General features: G+C 41.0%; 1 long non-coding RNA gene across 2 annotated transcripts in view; it reads left to right on the forward strand.

Moving 5' to 3' along the window:
* LOC136325954 (uncharacterized) overlaps positions 1 to 27858 on the forward strand; it is a 332973-nt gene that overhangs the window by 191104 nt on the left and 114011 nt on the right. For both annotated transcript variants that reach the window (XR_010729336.1, XR_010729335.1), the window contains exon 2: positions 6478 to 6677. This is a non-coding gene — a long non-coding RNA (uncharacterized lncRNA). The remainder of the gene's footprint in view (positions 1 to 6477; positions 6678 to 27858) is intronic.

The raw sequence follows: 27858 nt of genomic DNA on the forward strand, positions 1-27858 counted from the left end.
GAAAATGGTCATCTACTTAGTAGGATTTCCTGACATGACACTTGCCCTGAAGAAGTTTCATTTGGAGCCCTTTCATTTCAGAAAAATAGTTTCTCAGATTGCCTTAAGGTGAGACCTACATTGACCAGAATTCAACTACAATAATAGTTACTACACATTGATACCGACTAGGTGCCTGGGACCTTCCATACATTCACTCTTGTTCTTACGATAACCCTACAGGAACACTATGTTATAATAATTTATAGATGAAGAAATTGCCTCAGCAAACACTTTGCCCAAAGAGATGCCTCGGTCAACATTGAAAGGTTAAAGAATATCAGTGTGATAAACTACTAATTAAGCATTTAATCAGTTAGCATTCATTGTGTGTGTTATGTTCATTGAATACATGCTGTATGGCATTTCTGTGAAGGTCTAAAACGTCAGCAGAGTTATGTTTTAGAACAATTTTCTAAAAGCCAAAAAATATATCAACTCTCAATTCTTCACATTTATCAGTTCACCAGAACACTAATTCAGTTATATTTCCAACCCCTGCCTCACCAAAAACCTCCAGTCTCTTAGATTCAACTACCCAGCTGACATCTCCACTTGATTGCAAACGTAGTAAATCTCAGAATTAATTTGTTCCTGGCTTCTTTCCTTCCCTTACATACTGATTCCAATCAATCAGCCAGTCCTCCAAGGTTGTAGCTAGACTCGAACCATAAATAACTATTGCTACTGGTAGAGCCTTAGCCCAAGCCATCTATCTGTATTGCTCACCAGGACCACCATAAGAGCCTTCCAATATGCCTTCTTCTGTGCCTGTTCCCCACCCCTCGAAGCCAGAATGGTCTTTCAAAGTATAAATTAGATCCTGTTACTCCCCTCCCCACTTACCATAGTACTCTGCACTTGTAGTAAAATCTAAACTCATGACCTTCAAGGTTTTGCATAATATGACACCTCTCTTCTTTTTGGTTATCACCTTTCATCACTCTTCAACTTGTTCCCTGTGTTTCAGCCACAACTAGGGACTTTATTTCTGTCCCCATCCATGTCCATCTCTCTCCTGATTCCTTTGGTTCCCTCTCCCTAGAACACTCTTCTCCATCTGTCACCCTGTTCTTTCACCGTTCAGTTCCACCGACAATGCCAGCTCCTCGGAGAGAACCTCTGTCGTCACTCTAGCTAGAGTAGCCACCGCGGCTGTAACCTACACTCCCATTCTCACTCAGTATCCTCTCCCCTTGTTACTTTTTTACCTCTTTCTTATTTTTCCTTCCCTGGTGCTTGGTGGTTTATGAACTCAGTTGCATGTTTGTGTTTGTTCCATCCCATTAGAGCAGGGGTCCCCAAACTATGGCCCATGGGCTGCGTGCGGCCCTCTGAGGCCATTTATCTGGCCCCCGCCACACTTCCGGAAGGGGCACCTCTTTCATTGGTGGTCAGTAAGAGGTGCTCCTGGAGTACTGTATGTGGTGGTGCTGCAAAGCATGGCGTTGCTCACATACAGTACTACTTCCGGTGACGTGGGATGCAAGTGTCATGGCTCTGGAACCACATCATATCACTTGTTATGGTTAGCAGTGACAAATATGAAACCGGACATTGACCATCTCATTAGCCAAAAGCAGGCCCACAGTTCCCATTGAAATATTGGTCAGTTGTTGATTTAAATTTACTTGTTCTTTATTTTAAATATGGTATTTGTTCCCATTTTGTTTTTCTACTTTAAAATATGTGCAGTGTGCATAGGGATTTGTTCATAGTTTTTTTTTATAATCCAGCCCTCCAATGGTCTGAGGGACAGTGAACTGGCCCCCTGTGTAAAAAGTTTGGGTACCCCTACATTAGAATAATGAGTTGGTCTTGGGTATATTTTGGATGAATTAATGAAAGCCTGAGTGTTCGTCCCAAGTATTTATTGCTTCCCTTGACAGTGGGAAGTCACTCATGATCTCTGGCCCTGGGGTAAAGGGGTCCCAGTCTCTAATCTGACATGTCTGATACTTCTGCATTCGGTTTCTTCAATATGGGTGTCACCACATTTTTGATCAAGATATTAAATACCAAAGATAACCTTTTTTTTTTTTAATTTGTGTGGGAAGGGTGTTTGTTTTTTTAACACTTCCCAAAACAAACCAACCTATCTGCTTGAGTATGGGATATGGGATGTCTGTCTACTGACATCAGAAGCTGCTGGGATTTTCTTGTGGTATTCATTCGGTAAACAATTTATTTCACTTCTTAGAATTTTAAATTTCTGAAAAGTCACCCTCCTTTGCTCAAGTACCAAAAATTGAAAAACAGATAGAATTTACATTAAGAAAAATTAATGTAGCAGGATTACATTCTGCTAGGAGTTTTCTTTCTTTCTCTCTTTCTCTTTCTCTTTCTTTCTCTTTTTCTTTCTTTTTCTCTCTCTCTTTCTTTTATTTTCTTTTGTTAAGTGACAGGAGGGGAGACAAAGAGACTCCCACATGCACTCCAACCAGGATCCAACAGCAAGCCCCCTATGGGGCGATGCTCTACCCATCTGACACATTGCTCCATTGCTCAGCAATTGAACTCTATTTTTAACACCTGAGGCAGAGGCCATCCTCAGCACCTGGGGTCAACTCACTTGAATCAATCTAGTCATGGCTGCAGGATGGGGAGAGAGAGAGAGAAGGGTGAGAAAGAGGGATGGAGAAGCGGATGGTTGCTTCTCCTGTATGTCCTGACTGGGTATCAAACCCAGAACATATACACACTGGGCTGATGCTATGCCACTGAGCCAACTGGCCAGGGCCAGGAGCTTTCAAACTGTCTCCAAATGTATTGTGAATGAGACACACACCAAAGCATTTTCAGGATGTTTCTTCCTGACAACAAAGTATTCCACTAGCTCAGCTAAAATTCAGCCTGTTTTGCTGTGTTTAGCCTCCACAATGATCATGAAAACATGTGACTGTACTTGGACTGAACTAATTGGTATGCCCAGAAATTGTGTAATTTTGTGGATATGGAAATTTTATTATTTAATCTTGTAATTGGTTTAATTATCTTTTTGTTTCATAACAGAGGTTTTCTTACTAAACAATTTTAAATACGTCAGTAATATTTAATGAGTCTTTGATGTTGTTTATCTGAATTCTTTTCTTCTCCCTTTTCTCTTCTGATGGAATTGATATGTAAGCTCACTTAAGGACCTAGAGCAGGGGTCAGGAACCTTTTTGGCTGAGAGAGCCATGAACGCCACATATTTTAAAATGTAATTCCATGAGAGCCATACAATATGTTTAACACTAAATCCAAGTAAATGTGTACATTTTATGTAAGACCAACACTTTTAAAGTACAATAAGTCTCTGGATTCTTTTAATAACGTTGTTATGCTGTTGCTAACCAATGATGACTAAAGTATTTCTTACCATTAATGCAACTTCTGGTGCTGCATGGTTTTGCTGATGGCTTTGTAGTCTGGTTGATACATGTGAGGTTAAGCTTCATGCAGGCATTGAGACTTCCATCCGTTAAACATGATCGTAGGTTGGTCTTAACATTCTTTAGATGTGAGAAAGACTGCTCACATGCATATGTAGAGCCAAACATTATCAGTACAGCAATACTCACATGTTGTAGTGTGTGGTATGTGACAGGAAGCACGTTCCAAGTTTTGACAATCAGCTGGTTTGCAGGTTGAAGTTTTTAAATTTCTCCCCACCTGTGTTTGCTCGCCAACTCTGCTTGCTGTCGTGCAAGTCTTTCCAAATCTTCATTCAGTGACTTGAACTTATTCACCCACATGTCTGAGGCCTTCAGGTCAGCAGCTTGTAGCTCAGAATCTCTGACAGAGACACCGTGGATATAACTCAGGTCGGCACTGTCCACTGCACAGTCGTGTGGATGGGTGATGAACTTAAAAAGACGAGTGCGCTCACGAAATTCTCCAAAGCACACTTTGAATGACTGCAGGAGATTAGATGAAGTGAAGGCCGGTAGCTGGTGGAGATCAAGATGTTGAGCAGGGTCACTTGCTGTGCATGCATCTTTAAACTCTCCCAGTTTTTCAAAGTGTAGTAAATGACCTATTTCAATGTCGGCGATGAAGAGTTCCAGCTTGTTTCAAATGCAAACACTGCTTGTTGAAGAGATAAGACTGTATTTCCAAAGCTTTGCATTTTCACATTGAGCTGGTTCAGATGTTCAGTCATGTCCACAATATAGTAGAACTTCAGGAGCCACTCAGTGTTAGCAAACTCAGGATGCTCAACGTTTTTCATTTCAAGAAAAGTCTGGATTTTGCTCAGACAAGCCACGAAACGGCTGAGCACCTTCCTCTTGACAACCAACGCACATTGCTGTGCAGAAGCAGACCAGGATAATTATTCCCAGCTTCATCCAGCAGTGTTTTAAACTGGCGATCATTTAAAGCTCAGGCAACAATAAAGTTAACCACCCGAATGACCAGCAACATCACCTCACCAAGCTGCTCGCCACACATCTGAGCACAAAGTGCCTCCTGATGTAGGATGCAGTGAAAACTTAGGATGGGTCTCTTTTCATGTTCAAGAAAAAGCAATACGAATCCTCTGTTTTTCCCCACCATGCACGGAGCAACATCAGTACACACTGAAATAAGTTTATCCATCCGTAGATTTTTTTCTTTAGCGAACTCAGTGAAAGACTTGAATAAATTCTCCCCTCCTGTTGTCTCTTTCATAGGCAAAACAGCAAGACTTTCCTCACATAGTGTGTCACCGACAGCATACCTTGCAATCATGCTGAACTAGGATAAATGGCTTACATCTGTTGACTTATCCAAAGCGAGAGAAATGAATGGTGCTGCATTTATGTCCTTCACTTGTGTTGCCTCAATTTGATTTGCCATCATGATGGTATGATCGTGAACAGTTCTTGCCAACAGAGGCATGTCTTTTATTCATTTGATTATCTTGTCTTAATCCGAAAAGTTGTCAAAAGTTCATCGGCAACATCAAGCATGAATGTTTTGGCATACTCCCTATCTGTGAATGGCTTTCCATTTCTCACAATTGCTAAAGCACCAGCAAAGCTAGCCAATTTCCAGTCACCTTGTTGGGTCCAAACACGGAGTTGCTGCTGACTAGCTTGCACTCTGCACAGTAGCTCTTGACATGCTTTCTTCCTGCTGTCCCTTGTTGGATATTTCGATGCAAATGTAGTATGGTGTGTGTCGAAGTGCTGCTTTATATTTGACCGTTTCATCGATGCAATTTTATCATTGCATATTAGACACACTACAAAACCTGCTCTCTCCACAAAGGCGAATTCCTCTGTCCATTCCTGCTGAAAAGTACAATACTCCTCATCTTTTTTTCTTTTAGCCATCTTCTTCATCAAAAGGGTTTCTGCAATTAGCTAGCTGACTACTTGATTAAAAGGGGGGAAGTTTACTTCCTGACCTCACAACAACTCGTGTACATTACACATTATCCAATAAAAATTTGATGTGGTCCTGGAGGATAGCTGTGATTGGCTCCAGCCACCCGCAACCATGAACATGAGCGGTAGGAAATGAATGGATTGTAATACATGAGAATGTTTTATATTTTTAACATTATTAATTTTTTTATTAAAGATTTGTCTGTGAGCCAGATGCAGCCATCAAAAGAGCCACATCTGGCTTGTGAGCCATAGGTTCCCAACCCCTGGGATAGATAATAATAAATGGATAGATTGATGGATATATAGATAGATACATAGGTAAGTAGATAGAGATTCGAGTTAATCATACTCATCAGAATGCACATTATTGTCATAGGTCTATGCTAGTCCCTCACTTAATTTCTTCCGTCCTTTCATTTCTTTTTTTTCCTTTTTTCTCTCTTACTCTACACCCCTGCACCACACATCATAGGCAAGTACTCTAATGTGTTTGATATATATCCTTTTGAATATATTTGTTCTTAAGAAAGGCTCAAAATGTGCATGAATTTTAAATTTATGCAAATGGAGTTATTTATAAACTTTACCCGTTTCAGTTTTTTCTTTCTTTTTAAAAACTCACTGGCCATGGCCGGCTGGCTCAGTGGATAAGTGGATAAGCGTCAGCCCGGCTTGCGGACGTCCTCAGTTTGATTCCCCAGCGAGGGCACACATGAGAAACGACCATCTGTTCTCTTCCCCTCCCTCTCCCCCTTTTCTCACTCTTCCCCTTCTCTCCCTCTTCTCCTCCCACAGCCAGTGGCTTGGTTGGTCTGAGCACATCAGCCTCAGGCACTAAAAACAGGTTGTTTGATTCGAGCATCAGCCCCAGGCGAGGTTTACTGGTAGATCCCAGTAGGGGCACATGTGGGGGCCTGTCTCTCTATCTCTCCTCCTCTCCCATTAAAAAAAACACACAGAAAAAACTCAGCCATGAGATTTTTTAGCATTCATTTATGGAACTCCAGGGATGTTTAGTCTCCATTCACTGCATTGTCCTTCATGGTGGGAATTCTTCACTTTCAATCTATCTTTCCACCAGGATTGGAAACCAGGATTGCCTCTGATTTTTACCACCCAAAGCAACACTGTGATGAACTTTCTTGAAAATGATTCCATATGGGACTCTGTGTCTTGGGGTGGATTATCCAAAAGTATGATTGCTGGGCCATAAATATGAGGATCTTCATGAACTGTTCCTGCCAGGCGGGCTCTGCACCCATCTCTGCTCTCCATCAACACGTAAGTGACCGTGTCCAGCTTTCTCTCTCTTTTTTTTTTTTTTTTTTTTGCTAGCTGAACAAATGTAAAGTGATATCTCGTTGTTGATTAATTTGCATTCTTTGATTACTAATGAATTTAAAAAGCTTTTCATATGCTTGTTAGACTTCTGGATTTCCTCTTCTGAAAGTTGCTCAGTCATGTCCTTAGCCCATCCTTTGATGGGGGATTTCAGTCTTGTTGATTTTCACATGTTCCTCTTATTGAATGTCATTCTCTAGTGGCTTTAGTCATTTAAACAGCTCTCAATTTGTAAGATGTCTGTAAAGTTTCTCTGTAATGTTCTTCATTGGCCAGAGAGAACTAATGATGATGTAACTAAATTAATCTATTATCTTGCTGATGATTTGTGAGATAATTTCAGAGGGAAGCATTGTTGAAGAATATTTTCTGCCACTTCTAGGTCATAAGAATATTCTTTTAGATGTTCTGGTATGAACTTTGTCGATTTGGTTTTAACAAATGGTTTTAAATCCATCTACAAGCCACTATTTGCATTTACTGTTGAAAAAGGGACCCAGTTTTATTATTCTCCATAGACAGATCTGTTTCTTGACATCACCCAGTAACCACCTGTCCTTCACCCATTGCTTTGCAGAACTGCCTTTGATGTATGTACATGGGTTTGTCTCTCGGGGCTCCATATTCTTTGGGGTTTTTTGGGGTTTTTTTTTTTTGTTTTCTTTTCATTTTTCTGAAGCTGGAAATGGGGAGGCAGTCAGACAGACTCCCGCATGCGCCCAACCAGGATCCACCCGGCATGTCCACCAGGAGGCAACGCTCTGCCCATCTGGGGCGTCGCTCTGTTGCATCCAGAGCCAGTCTAGCACCTGAGGCAGAGGCCATGGAGCCATCCTCAGCGCCCGGGCCATCTTTGCTCCAATGGAGCCTTGGCTGTGGGAGGGGAAGAGAGAGACAGAGAGGAAGGAGAGGGGGAGGGGTGGAGAAGCAGATGGGTGCATCTCCTGTGTGCCCTAGCTGGGAATTGAACCCGGGACTCCTGCATGCCAGGCTGACACTCTACCACTGAGCCAACTGGCCAGGGCCTCGGGGCTCCATATTCTTGAAACCATTTTCATTACTATCATTTTCCAGTATTCTCAATAATTAATTGGAGAAGACCTTATCTCTATAGTCTTCTTTTACTGAAACATTAGGTTTTTGTTTTTTAGTTTCTTCAAAGACCCAAGTTAAAGTTTTATTGGGTTTACAATGAATTTATGGGTAAATGTGGAATCTGTGATTCTTTGTGATATTAAGTCCACATGTCTAAGTTGATTAAATGTCTCTCCATTTGCTCAGGTCACATCCAGAAATTCTGTATTTTCTTGGCTAAGCTAACTTCTGACAACCCTTTTTTGTGATTGATTGTAATTTTAAATTATATTTTCTATTTGATTACCACTGATGAAGCACTATGCTCTTAGTAATCTCACAGTAATCTTGAATCCAGCAAATGCATGGGACTCTGAATAGTTCTAAGAGTTGGTCTTTAACTCTGTTAGTTTTTCTAGGTAGATAATCCTATCACTTGCAGATCATGAGAGTTATCTCTTTTCTTCCAGTTCTTGAATTCTTTTTTCCAGATAACAATCACCAGCATGTCTAGCAGTGTGTGAAATAGTAACAGTGTGTCCTTTACTTATGCCCATTCTTTAAAGGAAGATATCCAAATTTCTTCATTAACCACAATGTTTGTTCTAGGTTTTTGGTATATATCCTTTACTAACCTAAAGAATTTATTGGTTTTTCTAAGAGTTGTTGTTTTGTTTTGTTTTTTAAATTATAAATAAGTGATGAATCATCCTTATATGCTATTGAAATCAAGACTGCACTAGGCTCATAGAATGAATTTTCTCCGTACTATTCCTTTTCTTTGATCTAGAACAACATATATAATTGGGAAATTAAATAGAAAATCAGGATGGACAGTCTGGGCTCTCTGGAAAAAAAAAAAAAAAAAAAAAAAAAAAAACAACAGCAAACCATTCATTACATTTCCAACCAGGAAAGATTCATCTTGTTCAAATTCAACATTGACTTTGGTCTGGTATCTTCTACTATGTTGGGAGGGTGCCTGGTCTTTTCAGCTCTTGTTTTGCATAAACCAAGAGGACTCTTACTAAAGGAGGAATTTGCTTCCATTGTTGTTTAAGCCAAGTCTCTGTTCTCAATATGTAGAAGCAGTGGAGAGGGAGTCTAAAGCCATCTCTTATTTAAGTAATTATTTTTGCTTCTTTGTTGCCCATGAGTTTAACTAACCCCAAGGCCAAAAAGAAGAAGTAGACAGAAGTGAGCATGCAAGAAAAAGGAGTTTGGTAAGTTGTATGGGCAACAGTGCAGGAGATGGCCTTACTGTTTCCCACAGCTTGACTGGAATGTAGACAGGCGTCCCCATCACTCAGAGCCCTGATGCTCTCTTTTCTTGGAGAACTTACTCTAGAAAACTTGAAATTACTCTAGAAAACTCTGATGCTTTGAGATGTAAATCTTTTTCACAAAAACCTCTTGCTAGTTTTATAACCCAAGAAGGTCTTTCTCAAAGAGCCGGGAGCTGAACCTTTGAAACGCAATCATCAAGGAAAAAAGCACTCAATCCCTTCAGTGGGTGCCTTGCTCCAAGTTGCAAAACTACCCTTTGTCATAAAGATCTGAGAAACTTATTTTTTCTTTGAATAAAACCAGTTAGCAAATACAGGTGGCTTGTGACTTCCCCTAACATCCTCAGGAACCTCTCCACCAGCTCACCTGAGTGCTTAAAAACCCTCTTCCCCTTTGCTTTAGTGGAGTTGAGCTCAGACTGACTTCTGATATCCCCTATTGTAATGGCCTTGAATGAAGTCTTCCTTGCTTGTTTGCTCTATGTGGTACAGTTTGAACTTTGACGGAACCAAAGATGGTTGAATGAAAATGTTTGGATGGAAGGTATGGAAGTGTTTGAGTTCCACCTTCTGAATTGATTGGCATCTTATTCAGACTAGGAGGATATGTTGGAAGAGTTAGTAGGGTCCTGTGAAGAACAAAGGATACTTAATTAGCTCAGATAATTGAGTTTCTGGTTTTAAGTTAGGTTTCCCCTCACTGAAGAGTCTAATCAACTAAAGATCTCTTTCAGCCTCATTACAGAGAGCTTCTAAGTTATATTCAATGGCAAACTCCAATCCTCCCCAATGCTACCCCAAACTGGTCTGGAAAGGAAGATTGGTGGAACTTTTGCATAACACACATAGCTATGGGATGATCAAAGAGCAGCCTTTGACTTCTCTCTCATGACGTGTATGGGCTCTAAGATGGTTCTCATTCGATGTGTCCTTTGCTTCCACTTCACTGACAATGATCAGAAAGTCTTGGAATAAAAATGGAATAGTGTACACATGAAAAGAAAAATGGAAGCATCTCTAATCCCCCTCAGCCTGGAATATTCCCATTTATCTCCAGCTACACAGTCACTAGGGGATTCTCTACCCATCTTTCCAAAATTAGCTCAAATATTTTCTCTTCTGTAAAGCTTTCTTAGAAACTCTGCACCTGCCTCTAAGCCACCCCATACATATCAATCACCACATTGCCTACCATATTGTAATTACTTCTTTGTATGTCTGTCTCTAGGAAGTCGGGGACTGTATCCATGCTTAGCTCAGTAGCCTGAGCACCTGCCAGAGTGCTTGTCACACAACAGGTGCCCACTAACATTGCTGAGTGATAGATTTACTTCACATCCTCATCTTCAACCTCAATAGCAATTAGGTTTCAGGTAGGTGCTCAAGATTTCATCATTGGGCCTATGCTACAAAGTTCCCAGCCTATCACTAGTGCTCTGTCCGAGAGAAGGTGCACCATATAATTTAGCATTCTGCATGGGACTCTCCCACGGCACCTTGTTATCTACCGACCATGGCACCACGGAACACTGCTTCTGCTCAGCAGCTGGTTGGAAACTGAGAGTAGGAAGTTCTGAGTGGCCCTGCAGTCACTTCAAAGCCCCCCCCCCCATTATTTCCCACAGAAAATACCGAGAACTAGCTGGCTTGAATGGATTTTAGCACAGCACTAATGAGGTAAAAATCACAACTTAGGACTCTTTGAAAGTTTCGTTTCTCTGTTTTCATTGCTATACATCAGGAATTCTCATAGTCATCAACTGTATGCTAATTATCCCCTACATAACCCAAGTGCGTCATACAGAGAGCTGTACAATATGACCCCCATCATGGAAAGCTGAGAAATCCGAATGAAAGACCAAGGAACGGAGAGACCGTGCTGCCCCCTACTTCCAGAGACGCTGGGCTTCCGGATTGCTTTTTTTCAATAATATCAAGGATCCGATTGGGAAGAATTTCCACATTTCTCTTTGTGATGTTGAGTTCATGAAAAGAATCCCAAAGATAATTGGGGTTTCAACAATCCTGAAGACAACTCTCAAAATCTAGAGTCTAGCTCCAAAAGGCTATGGTAAAGCGTGCGGAATCTCTATGCTCGTGTGATCTGTGCCCTATCCACGGGGAGGTGGAGTGAGGGCTTCTTCCCCATGAGCATTCGTGAATTGGGGCTTGCTCTCCCACGTGCTGACCTGAAGCCAGATGACATTCTGTGTGCTGATTGACAGTGCTGTCATGGTGAATTTGGGAGTGCCTGCGTTGAGCTCAGGGCTGACCCGTGATCTCCTGATACCTCCTGTACTTGATTATACCTCCACCCCTTTCCTCCGGTCTTTCTTCCCTCCAGCTAAAACAATTTTCACCGCAGTGAAATTGTGAAACTGTGAAACGGAGGGGTGTGGCTGAAGAAAGGTTTCTTTAGGTTGTTGGCAGCCTTGCTGAGGCAGTAAATCAGGGTAGGCTTCTTAATGCCCAATGAACCCAATCACGCCAGTGTCCCACACTTGGCTCAGGTGGCTAGACCTGTGGATGGAAGCTGGCATCATTCCTTGTAATGGGGTCATGGTTTCTCATGTGCAAGACAGAGAGAGGATGATCAGTAGAGGAGATCAGTCCTGTAAAACAATAGTGTGTATGTTTCAGTATTGTGTCTATGACATTCCCATCATCTGCTGTTTCAATGAGTGGGTGCACATAGAAGAACTTAGAAAATTATTAAGGCTACCTGTGGAAGGTACTGTTAGTTTTATCTTGTGTTTACTGTGCAGTCTCCGGTTGTCCCTGATTCTCAATATTAAACAAGCCTCTGTCCCATATCACAGGTGGGAAAACAAAGAGAGAAAAGTTCAGTTTAACAACACGTTGAACATCAAACGTCTGCTAGTTTTCCTTGCACTCCCACTCTGACTCCCACTTCAGTCACATCCTCACTCAACAAATAGTGACCCCTGATTCTGTGTAAAGCACTGGTATCTGAAACACCATGTGATATTTACCCGTTGAATCTGACCTTGTGGTCACATGGTAATTTTTTCTTCCCTTTCCCAGTTTACAATCCCCTAACGCACTTCCAAATAGAAGCTAAGATATGTTTCCACCATCACAAAGCAAGCCAGAGGAGTAACGGCAGAGAAAAGGTGCTGTGAGGGGAGCTCCCGATACCTCTCCCTGAAATTTCAACAAATTCAATAACTAGAGACAGAAAAACGATCTCAGGAGCATCAGAAATACACACACATCAAACAAAGGTACGATTGGGTGAAAAGGTAGCTGATTACATAATCCACAGTGAAGGAAATAAGATGGAGAACGGAGTATTCTGCTTTCCTCAGTGACCTGAACAAGGGCTGCTTTCACTTGGAACTGAGAGGAAGAGAGGGCTGGGGATGCAGAAAAAGCTGGGCTAGGGCAGAGAAGTTAAAGCCAGGGAGAGGCTGGGCCAGCAGCTCAGCCCACATGGAGCTAACACCAGTGGCAGACCCCAGCAGAGGTGGGCAAGCAGTTGCCTTGTTTACTCCCAGTATCCCGATCGAGGAGCCTGGGCAATATGCGAGTGGATGCACCTGGCACTTCGGGCATAGGCGCCCGTGTTCCTGGACAAAGGGGCTGGGTAGGAGACTGTCAGTAGTGGCCCTCTGCATGGGCTACGACCAGAGTTCCTGTATAATCCCAGATTCCTGAATAATAGCTTGCGGGAAGTGCACCAGAGCCGGCTTCCCTACGCCCGGACCTATCTGGGAGTGGCACCTCCACCAGCCATACAGGCTAACAAAGCACATTCCCGGGAAAGAAAACTGCAGAAGTGCTGGAGGGAAGGGTGCACAGGCAGCTTGCAGGCAGCCTCTGGAAAGCAGACCCATGGAATGCTGAAAGGAGCCTACTCTGCAGTCTGCTCACTGACTGGCTGGCTTACGCTAGTGGCTCTGGCCACTATTTGTTGAGTGAGGATGCGACTGAAGTGGGAGTCAGAGTGGGAGCGCAAGGAAAACTAGCAGACGCTTGATGTTCAATGTGTTGTTAAACTGAACTTTTCTCCCTTTGTTTTCCCACCTGTGATATGAGACAGAGGCCTGTTTAATATTGAGGATCAGGGACATCAGGGGACTGCACAGTAAACACAAGATAAAACTAATAGTACCTTCCATAGGTAGCCTTAATAGTTTTCTAAGTTCTTCTATGCGCTCCCACTCATTGAAACAACAGATGACAAAGCCTTCTTTTCCAAGCCTGTGATTTACACGGGCCTGGAGGAGGGGTTTGATAGTTTTTAGGGCCTCTTGCTCTGCAGGCAGTGGCTGGGGCAACTTCACAGCTGGGTCCCCAGGCTGCTGGTTTAGGAAGGAGAGATTTAGGAAGAAGCTCAGGGAAAATAGACTCTCCAATTGCCGGAGCTTGCAAATGCTGACAAGCCCTGCCTACCAACGGGACTGAGGCCTAGTTTATGTCATCACCATAGCGACACATCAACTGCAAATCTCTGCCTAAGAGTGCCACAGGGGCAGAACCTGGGGTACAGCACCACCAGCCAAAAAGAGACAGAAGAAAGAAAAAGGAAGAAGATAACCTCTCAAAACCAGGAAAAATCCACAGTCTCTATAATTTTTTCCATTTTTTTTCTTGTATTTTTTATCTTTTCTTTTTCTTTTTTTTTCTTCTACCTTGGTCATTTTATCCTCTTTCAGTTTTATTTTTTTCTTTTCATTTTGAACTTTATTATCCATAGGTATTACATTTTCCATTCTTTTTTTTCTCTGATGAGTGTTATATTCCAAAAAACTTAACTCAGTTATTTTTCTCTCTCTTTCTTTTTGTTTCTTCTTTTTTCTTTCACTTTTTTCTCATTCAAATTTCATGCACAAATTATTTTATTCTGAATTCAAATTTTTTCTTTGTGGCATTTTTATGTGCTTTTTACTTCACTTTTTATCTCTTTAGCATCTCCCCCAACTCTGGTTGTCCATTCTATGTAGCTTTTGTTCCACTTAATACAATAAAATTTTCATTTTTCACTGTATTTTTTTTTCTCTTTTTCTTTTTTTCTTCTCTTCTCATACCTATTTCTCTCATTTGACCATTATTTACAAATTATTTTATTCTTGAGCCAAAATTTTTTCTTGTGGCATTTTGTGGGTTCTTGCCTTGTTTTTTGCCTCTTTGTCACTTCCCCCCAACCCCGGCCTTCCCATTCTACATATTTTTGTTCCACTTAGCACAATAGAATCTTCAGTTTTGCACTACATTTTCTCAAAAAAAATTTTTTTTCTTATCAATTCTTATTAGTGATATCAATAATACCACTCTCAAATGCCACTAAGGAAAAAGAAATTAAATATTATGAATACAATAGCAGAGATGTAGCTCAGATAGATGAGGGAAAATCTACAGAAAAAAATTTAACAGGTTGGAAACATTGGAGTTAAATGACAGAGAATTTAAAATTGAAGTCCTAAAAATGCTTAGGGACATACAAGAAAGAACATAAAGGCAATTTAGGGAGCTCAAAAAACAATTCAATAAACAGAAAGAATACATCACCAAGGAAATTGAAACTATGTAACTAATCAAAAGAGATGAAAAACTCAATTCATGAACTGAAAAATGAGGTAACAAGCTTTGCCAATAGAATAGGCCAGATAGAGGAGAGAATTAGTGACATAGAAGACAAGCAACTAGAGGCACTACAGAGAAAAGAGGAGAGAGACTCACGAATTTTAAAAAAACAAGAAAACCCTACAGGAATTGTCTGACTCCATCAGAAAGAGCAACATAAAAATAATGGGTATAGCAGAAGGAGAAGAGAGAGAAAATGGAATGGAAAACATATTCAAACAAATAATAGACAAGAACTTCCCAAGCCTGTGTAAAGAACTAAAGCCTCAAATTCAAGAAGCAAACAGAACATCGAGTTATCTTAACCCTAACAAACCTGCTCCAAGGCACATCATAATGAAATTGGCACAAACCAATGACAAAGAAAAAATTCTCAAGGAAGCCAGGGAAAAGAAGAATATAACATATAAAGGAAGGCCCATTAGATTATCAACAGATTTCTCAGCAGAAACTCTACAAGCTAGAGGAGAATAGACCCCAATATTTAAAGTTCTGAAAGAGAGGAACTTGCAGCCAAGAATACTGTACCCATCAAAGCTATCCTTCAAATATGAAGGAGAAATAAAAACATTCACAGATACAGAAAAGATGAGGGAATTTATTACTAGAAAATCCCTATTTCAGGAAATACGAAAGGGAGTTTTCCGACCAGATACAAAGAACAAAACAAAACAAAAAAGCTCTATCAAGATTGCAATAAAAACAAGATTGATCTGTGACAACAAAAACAAAAAAGGGGAGAGGACAAAGATTAACAGTAGCAAAGGAGGATGGAGTGCAGAAGCACTCATGAGATAAGGTACTACAATGAACATGATATGTATTTTTTCCGTTACTTAATGGTAACCACCCCTGAGAAAAACCACCACAGAAGTGCATAGCTTGAAAAAAGAAGTAACAGAGGAAAGAAACATGGATTACAACCAAACAAAAATAAATGATAGAAAAACAAAAGAGAAGAATCAAACAAGATACAAAACTATCAGAAAGCCATATATAAAATGGCAATAGGAAACCCTCAAGTATCAATAATTACACTAAGTGAAAATGGATTGAACTCACCAATAAAAAGACACAGAATAGCAGAATGGATTAAAAAAGAAAATCCAACTGTATGAAGCCTACAAGAAACACATCTAAGCTACAAGGATAAAAACAAATTCAGAGTGAAAAGTTGAAAACAATACTCCAAGCAAATAACATCCAAAAAAAAGCAGGTGTAGCAATACTCATATCTAACAATGCTGACTACAAGACAGCAAAGGTAATCAGAGACAAAAATGGTCATTTAATAATGATAAAAGGGACATTGAATCAAGAAGATATAACACTTCTTAATATATATGCACCAAACCAAAGAGCATCAAAATATATGACAGCTACTGACTGACCTAAACACAAAAACTGACAAAAATACAATCATACTGGGAGACCTCAATACACTGCTGATGGCTTTAGATCATTCATCCAAACAGAAAATCAATAAAGAAATATTGGCCTTAAATGAAACACTAGAACAATTGGATATGATGGATATCTACAGGACATTTCATCCCAAAGTGCTAGAGTATACATTTTTCTCTAGTGTACATGGAACATTCTCAAGAGTCGACCATATCTTGGGCCACAGAAATAACATCAACAAATTCAGAAAGATTGAAATTATACCAAGCATAAAGCCTTGAAACTAGAATTCAACTGCAAAAAAGAGGTAAACAAACCCACAAAAATGTGGAAACTAAACAACATACTTTTAAAAAATGAGTGCGTCAAAAAAGAAATAAAAGCAGAGATCAAAAGATACATACAAACAAAAATAACAATAGAACATATCAGAATCTCTGGGATGCAGCAAAAGCAGTAATAAGAGGGAAGTTCATATCACTACAGGCCTATATGAACAAACGAGAGAGCTCAAGTAAACCACTTAACTTTACATCTTAAGGAACTAGAAAAAGAAGAACAAAGACAAAACCAGCAGGAGAAAGGAAATAATAAAAATCAGAGCAGAAATAAACAAAATAGAGAACAGAAAAACTATAGAAAAAATTAATAAAACAAGGAGCTGGTTCTTTGAAAAGATCAAAATTGACAAACCCTTGGCTCGACTCACTAAGGAAAAAAGAGAAAGGACTCATATAAACAAAATACAAAATGAAAGAGGAGAAATCACCACAGATATCATAGATATACAAAGAATTATTGTAAAATACTATGAGAAACTATATGCCACCAAATTTGACAATCTAGAAGAAATGGATAAATTCCTAGAACAATACAATCTTCCTAGACTGAGTCAAGAAGAAGCAGAAAGCCTAAACAGACCCATAAGCAGGGAGGAAATAGAAACATCTATCAACTCCCCCCCCAAAAAAAACCTCCCCCAAAATAAAAGTCCAGGGCCAGATGGCTATACTAGTGAATTCTATCAAACATTCAAAGAGGACTTGGTTCCTATTATTCTCAAAGTGTTCCAAAAAATTGAAGAAGCAATACTGCCAAACACATTTTATGAGGCCAACATAACCCTCATACTGAAACCTGGCAAGGACAACACACACACAAAAAACTACAGACCAATATCTCTAATGAATACAGATGCTAAAATACTAAACAAAATACTAGCAAATCGAATACAACAACACATTAAAAAAATAATTCATCACGATCAAGTAGGATTCATCCCAGAATCACAAGGATGGTTCAACATATGGAAAACAGTTAACGTAATACACCATATCAACAAAACAAAGAACAAAACCATATGATCTTATCAATATATGTAGAAAAGGCATTTGATAAAATACAACATCATTTTATGTTTAAAACACTTAACAAAATGGGTATAGAAGGAAAATATCTCAACATAATAAAGGCCATCTATGATAAACCATCAGCTAACATCATATTAAATGGCATAAAACTGAGGACTTTTCCCCTAAAATCAGGAACAAGGTTGTCCACTCTCTCCACTCTTATTCAGTGTAGTGCTGGAAGTTCTAGCCAGGGCAATCAGACAAGAGAAAGAAATTCATATTGGGAAAGAAGTAAAGGTTTCACTTTTTGCAGATGATATGATCCTATACATCTAAAACCCCAAAGTCTCAACAAAAAGACTACTAGAAACAATAAGCCAATACAGTAAGGTCTCAGGACACAAAATTAATATACAAAAGTCCATTGCCTTCCTATATGCCAACAATGAAACATCAGAAAACGAACTCAAAAAAATAATCCCCTTCATGGTTGCAATAAAAAAAATAAAATACCTAGGAATAAACATAACAAAGAATGTAAAGGACCTATATAATGAAAATTACAAAGCATTGTTAAGGGAAATCAAAAAAATATAATGAAATGGAAAAATATTACTTGTTCTTGGATAGGAAGAATAAATACAGTGTGTCCGTAAAGTCATGGTGCACTTTTGACTGGTCACAGGAAAGCAACAAAAGATGATAGAAATGTGAAATCTGCACCAAATAAAAGGAAAACCCTCCCAGTTTCTGTAGGATAATGTGGCAGCATGTGCGCATGCGCAGATGATGACATAACACCGTGTATACAGCGGAGCAGCCCACGGCCATATCAGTCAAGATGTGGACGGTACAGAGGAAAGTTCAGTATATTCTGTGGCTCTCTAAATTAGAATCTGTGACCAAAGTGCAACGTGAATATCGGCACGTTTATAACAAAGTGCCACCACATAGGAATAACATTACTCGGTGGGATAAGCAGTTGAAGGAAACTGGCAGTTTGGTGGAGAAACCCCGTTCTGGTAGACCATCAGTCAGTGACGAGTCTGTAGAGGCTATGCAAGATAGCTACCTAAGGAGCTGTAAAAAATCTGTGCATGAGCCCACATCAAACTGCACTGAATACGTAGGACACTGGGAGAGTTTTTCTTTATTTGGTGCAGATTTCACATTTCTATCGTCTTTTGTTGCTTTCCTGTGACCGGTCAAAAGTGCACCATGACTTTACGGACACACTGTATAGTCAAAATGACTATATTACCCAAAGGGATATACAAATTTAATGCAATTCCCATCAAAATTCCAATGTCATTTTTTAAAGAAATGGAACAGAAAGTCATCAGGTTTATATGGAACTATAAAAAAACCCAAATAGCCAAAGCAATCCTAAGGAAAAAGAATGAAGCTGGGAGCATTACATACCTGACTTCAAATTATATTATAGAGCCACGATAATCAAAACAGCATGGTATTGACAGAAAAATAGACACTCAGACCAATGGAACAGAATAGAAAGTCCAGAAATAAAACCACATGTATATGGTCAAATAATTTTTGATAAGGGGCTAACAACACACAATGGAGAAAAGAAAGCCTCTTCAACAAATGGTGCTGGGAAAACTGGAAAGCCACATGCAAAAGAATGAAACTCAACTACAGTTTGTCCCCTTGTACTAAAATTAATTTAAAATAGATCAAATACTTAAATATAAGACCTGAAACAATAAATTACATAGAAGAAAACAGAGGTATTAAACTCATGGGCCTTGTTTATAAAGAGCACTTTATGAATTTGACTCTAAAGGCAAGGGAAGTGAAGGCAAAGATAAATGAATGGGACCACATCAGGCTAAGAAGCTTTTGCACAGCAAGAGAAACTGACAACAAAAAGGACAGCCAACTAAATGGGAGATGATATTTTTAAACAACAGCACAGATAAGGGCCTAATATCCAAAATATACAAAGAACTCATAAAACTCAACAACAAACAAGCAAACAATCCAATAAAAAAATAAGAAGAGGACATGAACAAACACTTCTCCCAGGAAGAAATACAAATGGCCAACAGATATATGAAAAGATGCTCATCTTCATTAGTTTAGAGAAATGCAAATCAAAATTACAATGAGATACCACCTCACACCTATTAGATTAGCTATTATCAACAAGACAGGTAATAACAAGTGTTGGAGAGGCTGTGGAGAAAAAGGAACCTTCATCCACTATTGGTGGGAATGTAAAGTAGTACTACCATTGTGGAAGAAAGTATGGTGGTTCCTCAAAAAATTAAAAATAGAGCTACCACTTGACCCAGCAATTCCTCTACTGGGCATATACCCCCAAAACTCAAAAACACTGGTATGTAAAGACACATGCAGCCCCATGTTCATTGCAGCATTGTTCACAGTGGCCAAGACATGAAACAACAAAAAAACCCTTTAATAGATGATTGGATAAAGAAGATATATATATTATGGAATACTACTCAGCCATAAGAAATGATGACATCAGATCATTTACAACAACATGGATGGACCTTGATAACATTATACTGAGTGAAATAAGTAAATCAGAAAAAAACTAAGAATTATATGATTCCTTACATAGGTGGGGACATAAAAATGAGACTCAGGGACATGGACAAGAGTGTGGTGGTTACAGGGAGAGGGAGGGGGAAGGGGAGAAAGTGAGGGGGTGGGGGGAAAGGAGGGGCACAAAGAAAACCAGATAGAAGGTGATGGAAGGCAATTTGACTTGGGTATGCAACATAATCAAATGTCTAAATAACCTGGAGATGTTTTCTCTGAACCTATATATACCCCGATTGATCAATGTCACCCCATTAAAATTAATAAAATATTTAAAAAACAACAACAAAAACAAAAGCAAGTCAAAAAAGACTTGGAATTTGAACCCAACCCCCGACTCCTTTCAACCAGATCTTGCTGCTGTTAACTGTGACCTTAGACCATCAAAACGCTAGCTCTTCTAACAAGTGCATCCACAGTAACAATTTTAGCTATAAATTTTTCTTTCTTTTTCCCCCTCTTCCAACCCTTTCTCTTTTCTCCTTTTCTTTTTCTTCAGGTAAAACAGCTTTGTACGTTGTCAGCCAAATTAGAAAAATCCTCTCATTTACCCCCTTACAAGCTCAACAGAGAACCCTCATACATATACCTGCAGTCTTATTGCTTCCTGAATTTTTAAAATCCCATTGTTGAAAATGAATGTGCAGCAAAAACTTAAAATGAAATTTCAGCTGGGAGCTTGCCTGGACACTGATGTTGTTCTGTGGAAAAGCTGTACACATTCTCTAATATTAAAGATTCTTCATTTTATGTACTATACTTAACACGTTGCAAAACAGACTCATCTCATCGGAGAGCCTCACATAACCCTTTGAGGATGAAAGCCAAAGCAGGATTAGGGTTGCCCGTTTCACAGAAGATTAAATAGATGAGAGTTAGTGGCTGGTGAGCTAAGATCACACACGTTCTATTTAGCAAATCCACGTCTTGTACTATTAATACATTTTCCAAGAAAGACTTCTTTGACAGGAATTTATTTAGTTGCATTGAGCAAAACTAAACTTGCTTACACATCACACAAAGCAAAGCCATGTGATGCAGGGGAAAGTGCTTTCAGACCCCATTTTCTCCTCACTGCAACAAACTCAGCCAACTGTGCGCAGAAATGACACATCCAGGAAGTTTGTCATCTGGGGTGTTATCCTCCTTCATCCTTTCCCCTCCATGGGGCTTCCTCTTCTCCCCTCCAGACATCCTTTGGGGTTCTGCTGGCTTCACACCTCTCTTCCTATCCAAAAAGATCAAAGCGTTTCAAAGACCACTGTGTTTCCTTTCTGGCTGTCTAAAGGGCACAAAGGAACAGTCAGGAAGGACAACCCCTTTTTGTCCCTAAGGAGGTAGTTCTCTTTTTCTCGTTGGAGGAAGTGTTATGCACTAGCATGCATGCGTGTGTGTGTGTCGAGGTGTAGGTTGAAGAAGTAGAGGGATGAGTTGAAGGAAACATCCTGCTATCCAGAAAAAATTGTGCTATCACGTGAGACTGGTACCCGAAGCTTTCGATCAATTCCCTGGACATTCTCGTCACAGAGGTTCTACTTAAGCCACTTTAAATTGACTTATGACCAAAACAGTCCTGAGTAATAAGCCATGTTAAGGACTTTGGACTTGATTGTTGGAACGATGACTAGGTCAGTGAAAAGTTTAGAGCAATAAGTAGCTGGTGTCTTAGAAAATATATGCTGGCAGCCGTGTAGGGAATAGGTGTGTAAGGCAGGGCCTGACAGTGAGTAGGCTACGAAGCAAGGATGCTAACCTAGAAGAGAGACCGAAAGGCATGCAGTAAGGTGATGGGAGTGGACATGAGCAGAAAGAGTCGATTTTGAGGAAGATTTCAATGGAAATCAGCTGGGTAAGGGGTATGAGGAAAAGAAAGGATTCAGGAGTAATCCTTGGGTTTCTTGCATAGATTTATAAGTTGAATTTTTTTCTTTTATCCAAAAGAGGGAATCCAAGAAGAGATACTCTTGGGGGCAGGAAAGGTAAGTTCATTCAGGAAACTCTTTAATTTAAGATTTTCTTGATGCATCCACATGGAGAGACCCAGGTGGCAGGTCATTATATAGTTCTGGTGCTCAGGATGAAGATCTGGGCAGGAGACCGAGATTGGGGTGTCATCACTATACAGGTAAACTGAAGCTTTTTTTTTTTTTTTTTTAATTTTATTTATTCATTTTGAGAGAGAGAGAGGAGAGAGAGAAAGAGAGAAAGAGAGAAGGGGGAGAATCAGGAAGCATCAACTTAAGCTTAGGGTTTTTTGTTTGTTTTGGTTTGGGTTTTTGTTTTTTTTGTTGTTTGTTTTTTACAGAGACAGAGAGAGAGTCAAAGAGAGGGAGAGACAGACAGGAACGGAGAGATGAGAAGCATCAATCATCAGTTTTTCATTGTGCATTGAGACACCTTAATTGTTCATTGATTGCATTTGCTCAAACCAGATGAGCCCGCGCTCAAGCTGGCGACCTTGGGGTCTCAAACCTGGGTCCTCGGCATCCCAGTCTGACACTCTATCCACTGTGCCACCACGTGGTCAGGCAAGCCTAGGGTTTTGAATTAGCGACCTCAGTGTTCCAGGTTGATGCTTTATCCACCATGCCATCACAGGTCAGGTAGGCAACCAGAAACTTTTGTATGGAAGAGATTACCCAGGGACACCGTGCAGACCCACTGGAGTAAATGAGCAAGGATGGAACTTGGGGGGATGATGGCTTTGCAGGGGCGGGTCCTGGGGGGGGCTGGAATGGAGATGTTGGAGAAGTGGGAGGAGTCATGACACACTGTTGTCCCAGAAGCCAAGCTGTTGAGAAGGAGGAAGTAGTCAGTGGTATGAAGTTCCCCAGAGAGGACCGTCAAGTGTCCTTGACTTGACTATTTGGAGATCTTTGGTGACTATACCCAGAGAGCTTTCAGGGGAGCCAGGAAGACAAAACTTTGTAAATAGAGTCAATTAAGGGTGTGTGTGTCCATTCAACTGTACATTTTTAGTATTTTCACTTATAATTGGGTTACATGTAGAATTTTGCTGCATTTGCACCTTATGGACGGTATACCAAGCAGAATTTTACAGAAGATATTTAGTCTTTTATTGTGTGCTCTATATATCTAACGTGGGCAATAACTTGTGTATAGGGATATGTCAAGGGCGATTTCAGAAAACATGCTTTCCAGAATCATGTAGTTACTATATTTTTGTCTGTGTAGACGGTTCCTTACCACCTGAGGTACCACGTGGCTGTCATTCAGGCTAAGTGCTTTAGTTCTGATCAAATACAGTCATCCCTCCTTATCCACAGAGGATGCGTCTCAAGACCCCTTGTGAATGCCTGAAATTGCAGGTAGTACCTCTCCATGTATCTACTATGTTCTTCCCTATATGTGCATTCCTAGGATGAAGTTTCATTTATGAGTTAGGCTAAGTTCAATATTAACAATAACTAGTCACAAAATAGACCAAGTATAACAACACACTGTAAGAAGAGTTATGTGAATGTGGTCTCTCTCTCAAAATGCTACTGGATTGTACGCTCCCTTCTATGCGTGATGGCGTGAGAGCACCCAGTGCTGGTGTGATGAAACAAAGTGAGGTAAGAACACCGGATAAAGGGATGATTCACATCCTGAGCAGGACAGAGCGGGGCACTGCAAGATGTCATCACCTTGCTCACAACGGCGTTAAACTTAAAACTTATTAATTATTCCTGGAATTTCCCACTTAATAACTGCAAGCTGTGGTTGAATTATTTTCAGTTACCCTGGGCAGCTGAAAATGTGGAAAGCAAAATCACAAAGGGGGAGTACTGTAATAACATTGTAGAGTTCAGAGAAAAGGTGAGTTTCTGTATTTGGCTCAATCTTAAGTTCACTGGGGATGGGAATTCGATTAAGGTTTGTGTCTATGTGTCTTAGTAACCCCCTTAGATATTGCGTATGTGTAAACTGTACAACCACAGAATTAGGAATGATGGCTAAAAAGATAGATAGATAGATAGATAGATAGATAGATAGATAGATAGATAGATAGATAGATAAATAGATTTGTGTGTATGTATATTTATATATAAATGACAATATTTTCGAATATTTTAAATAGCCTGGCTCTTATTTAAATGAATGGAAAGAGAAAAAAGATGAAAGTATAGAAACAGGGAAAAAAGGGGAGAAGAAAAGGAAAAAAAGCAAATGATGTGGTAGTCCTCACCATCAGCGTACATTCTCAGGATCTTACTTGGGAAGGCACCTGAAACCAAGGCCTTCCCAGCAGCACAGAATGTGCCTGTGCTCGAGGCTGACTGTACAGCTTCCACTCCCTCTCTGGACTCTCCTAGCTCAGGAGAAACAAATAGAGGAGGAAACAAATGCCCTCCACCGTCCATTAAAATCACCTAGGCACCTCACATCAAGGGGACCTGAACTCCCCATTACCATGGTGTAAATATTGCCACGGCAAGGCGAGCACATTGAAGGAAGAGGCCCCTGACTAACGACCATGTCCTCATTGATCCAGCCAGGCTCAAGACATGCTCAGTAAACGTCTGCTTCAGCCCAAGTACTGCCAAGGTCCTCTAGATAAAGAGGGTTAGATTCCCTCCTCTAGGAGCTCAAGGACCTGCCTTTACATTTCTTTTATTTGAGCAGAATCTGGAGCCTGAAGCCTACCTTCTTCACTCACTATAACTTAGACAGGCTCTTTACCCACTGCGTGCCTCTGTTTACCTACCTGTACAGTGGAGGTCATAGACCTACTGTGAAGAGTAGATGAATTTGAATGTGTGAAGCCCCAAGACCAGAGACTAGCACATAATAATCACCCAATTATTTGTTATTGTTTTTATCGTTATCATTAGTCATGTGGTCATCAAAAAGAAACGGACTTTTTCTTGGAATTTGTGGTTGGGACCCTCTTACTTTATCTTGTGCAACTGGATAAAACTGCTGGTGCCGTAATAGAGAGCCCCACAGCAAGCCGCAGGCTCTGGGGAAAGCCTCAGGCTGCCTGGGCCCTGGTGTGTGTAACTTCTGGTATATCAACCTTTGCACTCCCTGTAGATGCTTAGAAAATGAGAGAAGATTTATAGAACATCCTCTGTACAATTTTTAATTATGGTTTTATTTCTTCATAAAGGGAGTCCAAGTAATAAAATGCCTTTTTGCACATGCTCACATCCTTGACTTTGATTTATCACCCAAGATGAATTGTAGCAGCAGCTCTTACTTCTCCAGATGTGAGCTCCAACTTGGGTGTCCATGTGTTGGATGCTTGAGACCCAGGGTAGTTCAGAGCATTCTAGTGAATTTAAGCGGGATGAGCTGTAATGAGTAGGAAGCGCGCTCCATTCTTTCTCAGAGTTCGCCGCAATCCACGCGAACTGTGGCTTGTACTTTGATGAAAAATATTATGAACCCAGAGCTGACAAAAGCAGAGGCTGGAATGGGGCAGCAAGGGCTCCATAGGGAGGGGCTGGCAGCGGGTTTGCCATCCAGCCTGTGTCTGGCTGAGAACATCAGCGGCTACCCATGCTCAGCCCTCTGAGCACGGTCTTTTCCTGAGCGATCCCAGAAAGTAAGAACTTCAGCAGATGTGACAAGCACGCAGAGCTACCAGTGCTCTCTGAGGGTCCAGTCCATCATTTCCATCATCCGGGTCATCTTCCCTCCCCTCTGAGCATTCTTCCACCCATTCTAGCTGCCCGATGGTACAGGCTGCCACAGCACCCACCACCTAAGCCTCGCTGCAGAGGGCCCAGCTGTGTGCCCAGCACGGGGTGCCTTCTGTTGTGCGTGTGAAAGGATTCTGTGACTTTGTCCCTTTCTGTGTGAACACATCTGAAAGAGTTCAAGAGCCCTAAGGTGTCTAAGTAATAAGGCCAACCTCCATGACGGGAGGAAGTTCAAGGTGGAACCAAGTTCCCCAGTGACAGGATGGAAAGGACTTGAGTGAGAGGAATGCAGCTGGCCCTGGGGTGCTTGGCAGGCTTAGTGAAGGGCGTTCTGAACAGTGGGAACTAGGCACACAGAGGCCGCAGCATGCAGAGTGGGTGCATGGGACTGAGACAGGAGTGAGCCCTTGCAAGGGCCAGGAGCAGAAAGTTTTAAGAAATTAAATTGCCCTCCCTGGACCCTAGCCATCCTTCCTTGTGCATCGGAGTCTCGGAAGCCTTGGTCTGTGAATCCCGGGACCTCTTTTGAACAAGGCTAATAAGACGGTTGTTTGAGGACCTGCATCAAGTCAGTGGGGAGCCAGAGGGCACCAGATGCTGCCTTTTAGTGTTTGTTATTAGGGCTGTGGTGAGCGCCTGGCCCAGGAAGCTCCCGTTCCCATCCCGTCACTCAGTCCACCCACACCAGTGCTCCCGTCCACACTTCTGTCCACACACCCATCCGCACTCCCATCCACGCTCCCGTCCACACCCCCGTCCACATTCCCATCCACACCAGCACCATCTATCATCAGGAGCTGTTCACTCCAAGAGATGCGTGGGTGTGTTGTTAACCAAAAACAAAGGCCTCTCTAACACCCTTGTGTGTTAGCGCCTGGCCCCTGTCTCCCAGGCCTCCGGCTCCACTGGGAGGCTGCTTCCTAGAGCATTTGGCCCTTCTGGCTTTAATTTTAGTTCTCTTTGGACACTTCCCTGGGGAAAGAGGCAAAGGAGAGAATCACCTTTCTCAGTATTTTCTCCCCCCAGGAAAAAGCACACAGGCCTTTTCTGCCTCAATGAGCAGAATACAAGCTCTCACCTGCCTCTGGGTCCTGGTAAAATCCAGAAGTAGGGTTTATATCAATACATATGTTTCCCTGTCTAGACCATGAGCGCTCCCAGGACAAGACCCTGTGCCACACGGGCCGCAGTCATCTGTGCACCGCAGCGTTTAACAATGGCTGATGGCTCCTGAGACTTCAACAAGGGGGAAAGGAAGAAAGGGCCCAGAAGAGTTTCTAGCCATTGTCTCAAAATTCTTTCTGGGACAAAGCAGATCATGAATGAATGAACGAATGAATGAATGAATGCTTACTCCACCCAACACAGCACCATTAAACTCTTTCAGTTAGCACTTCCTTTAATTGGAAGAGATTGGCTGTCCCCATTACCTCATCAGGTCTTTTCCGACATGGCAGCCGGCTATGAGCAATGTCATTCGATCACATAGTGCTTGGTCGAGAGGAAAGGGGAGGTTAGGACACAGGGTTTCAGATTTTATTGGGAAAGGGGAAGGTGGCAATGCTGCACAATGAAAGACTGTATGTGTCTCATGTGATGAAGGGAAGGGCCCAGGTTACAGGAAAGTGTGCTAAGGAAGAATGGATACAAATGACATTACCGCTTCATTTGACCCATAGGCGGAGGTGGATTTAATGGCGGGCACAGCGGGCATACGCCCTGGGCCCAGGCTTCTGAAGGGTCCTGCAAAAACCCAACTTTACATATTTTCTAACGTAAAGGGCCCAAAATATTAAAAGTGTCTTTTTAAAACATATAATTGACATATAGCATTGTATTAGTTTCAAGTATACAACATGATTCAATATTTATCTATATTAAAAATATAACCAAAAAAAGACTACCTAACATCTGTTACAACACATAGATACAATTTGTGTGTGTGATAAGAACTTTTAAAATATACTCTCTTAGCAATTTTCAAATATCTTATTTTTCTATGGACTTTAGTACATTTTATATACAACACAGGAGCTAACTAGAACTATCTCAACCAAACCAGTCCCATTATTTAAAAGGAAACACCGTAAAGTGACATTGTATTTAGGTCAATTGCCAATTCTGCCAAGAAAAAAGCCAAGAGGTGGAGTGGCATAGT

Source organism: Saccopteryx bilineata, chromosome 2 (assembly GCF_036850765.1).
Source record: "Saccopteryx bilineata isolate mSacBil1 chromosome 2, mSacBil1_pri_phased_curated, whole genome shotgun sequence".
In the NCBI taxonomy this organism is placed as follows: Eukaryota; Metazoa; Chordata; class Mammalia; order Chiroptera; family Emballonuridae; genus Saccopteryx; species Saccopteryx bilineata.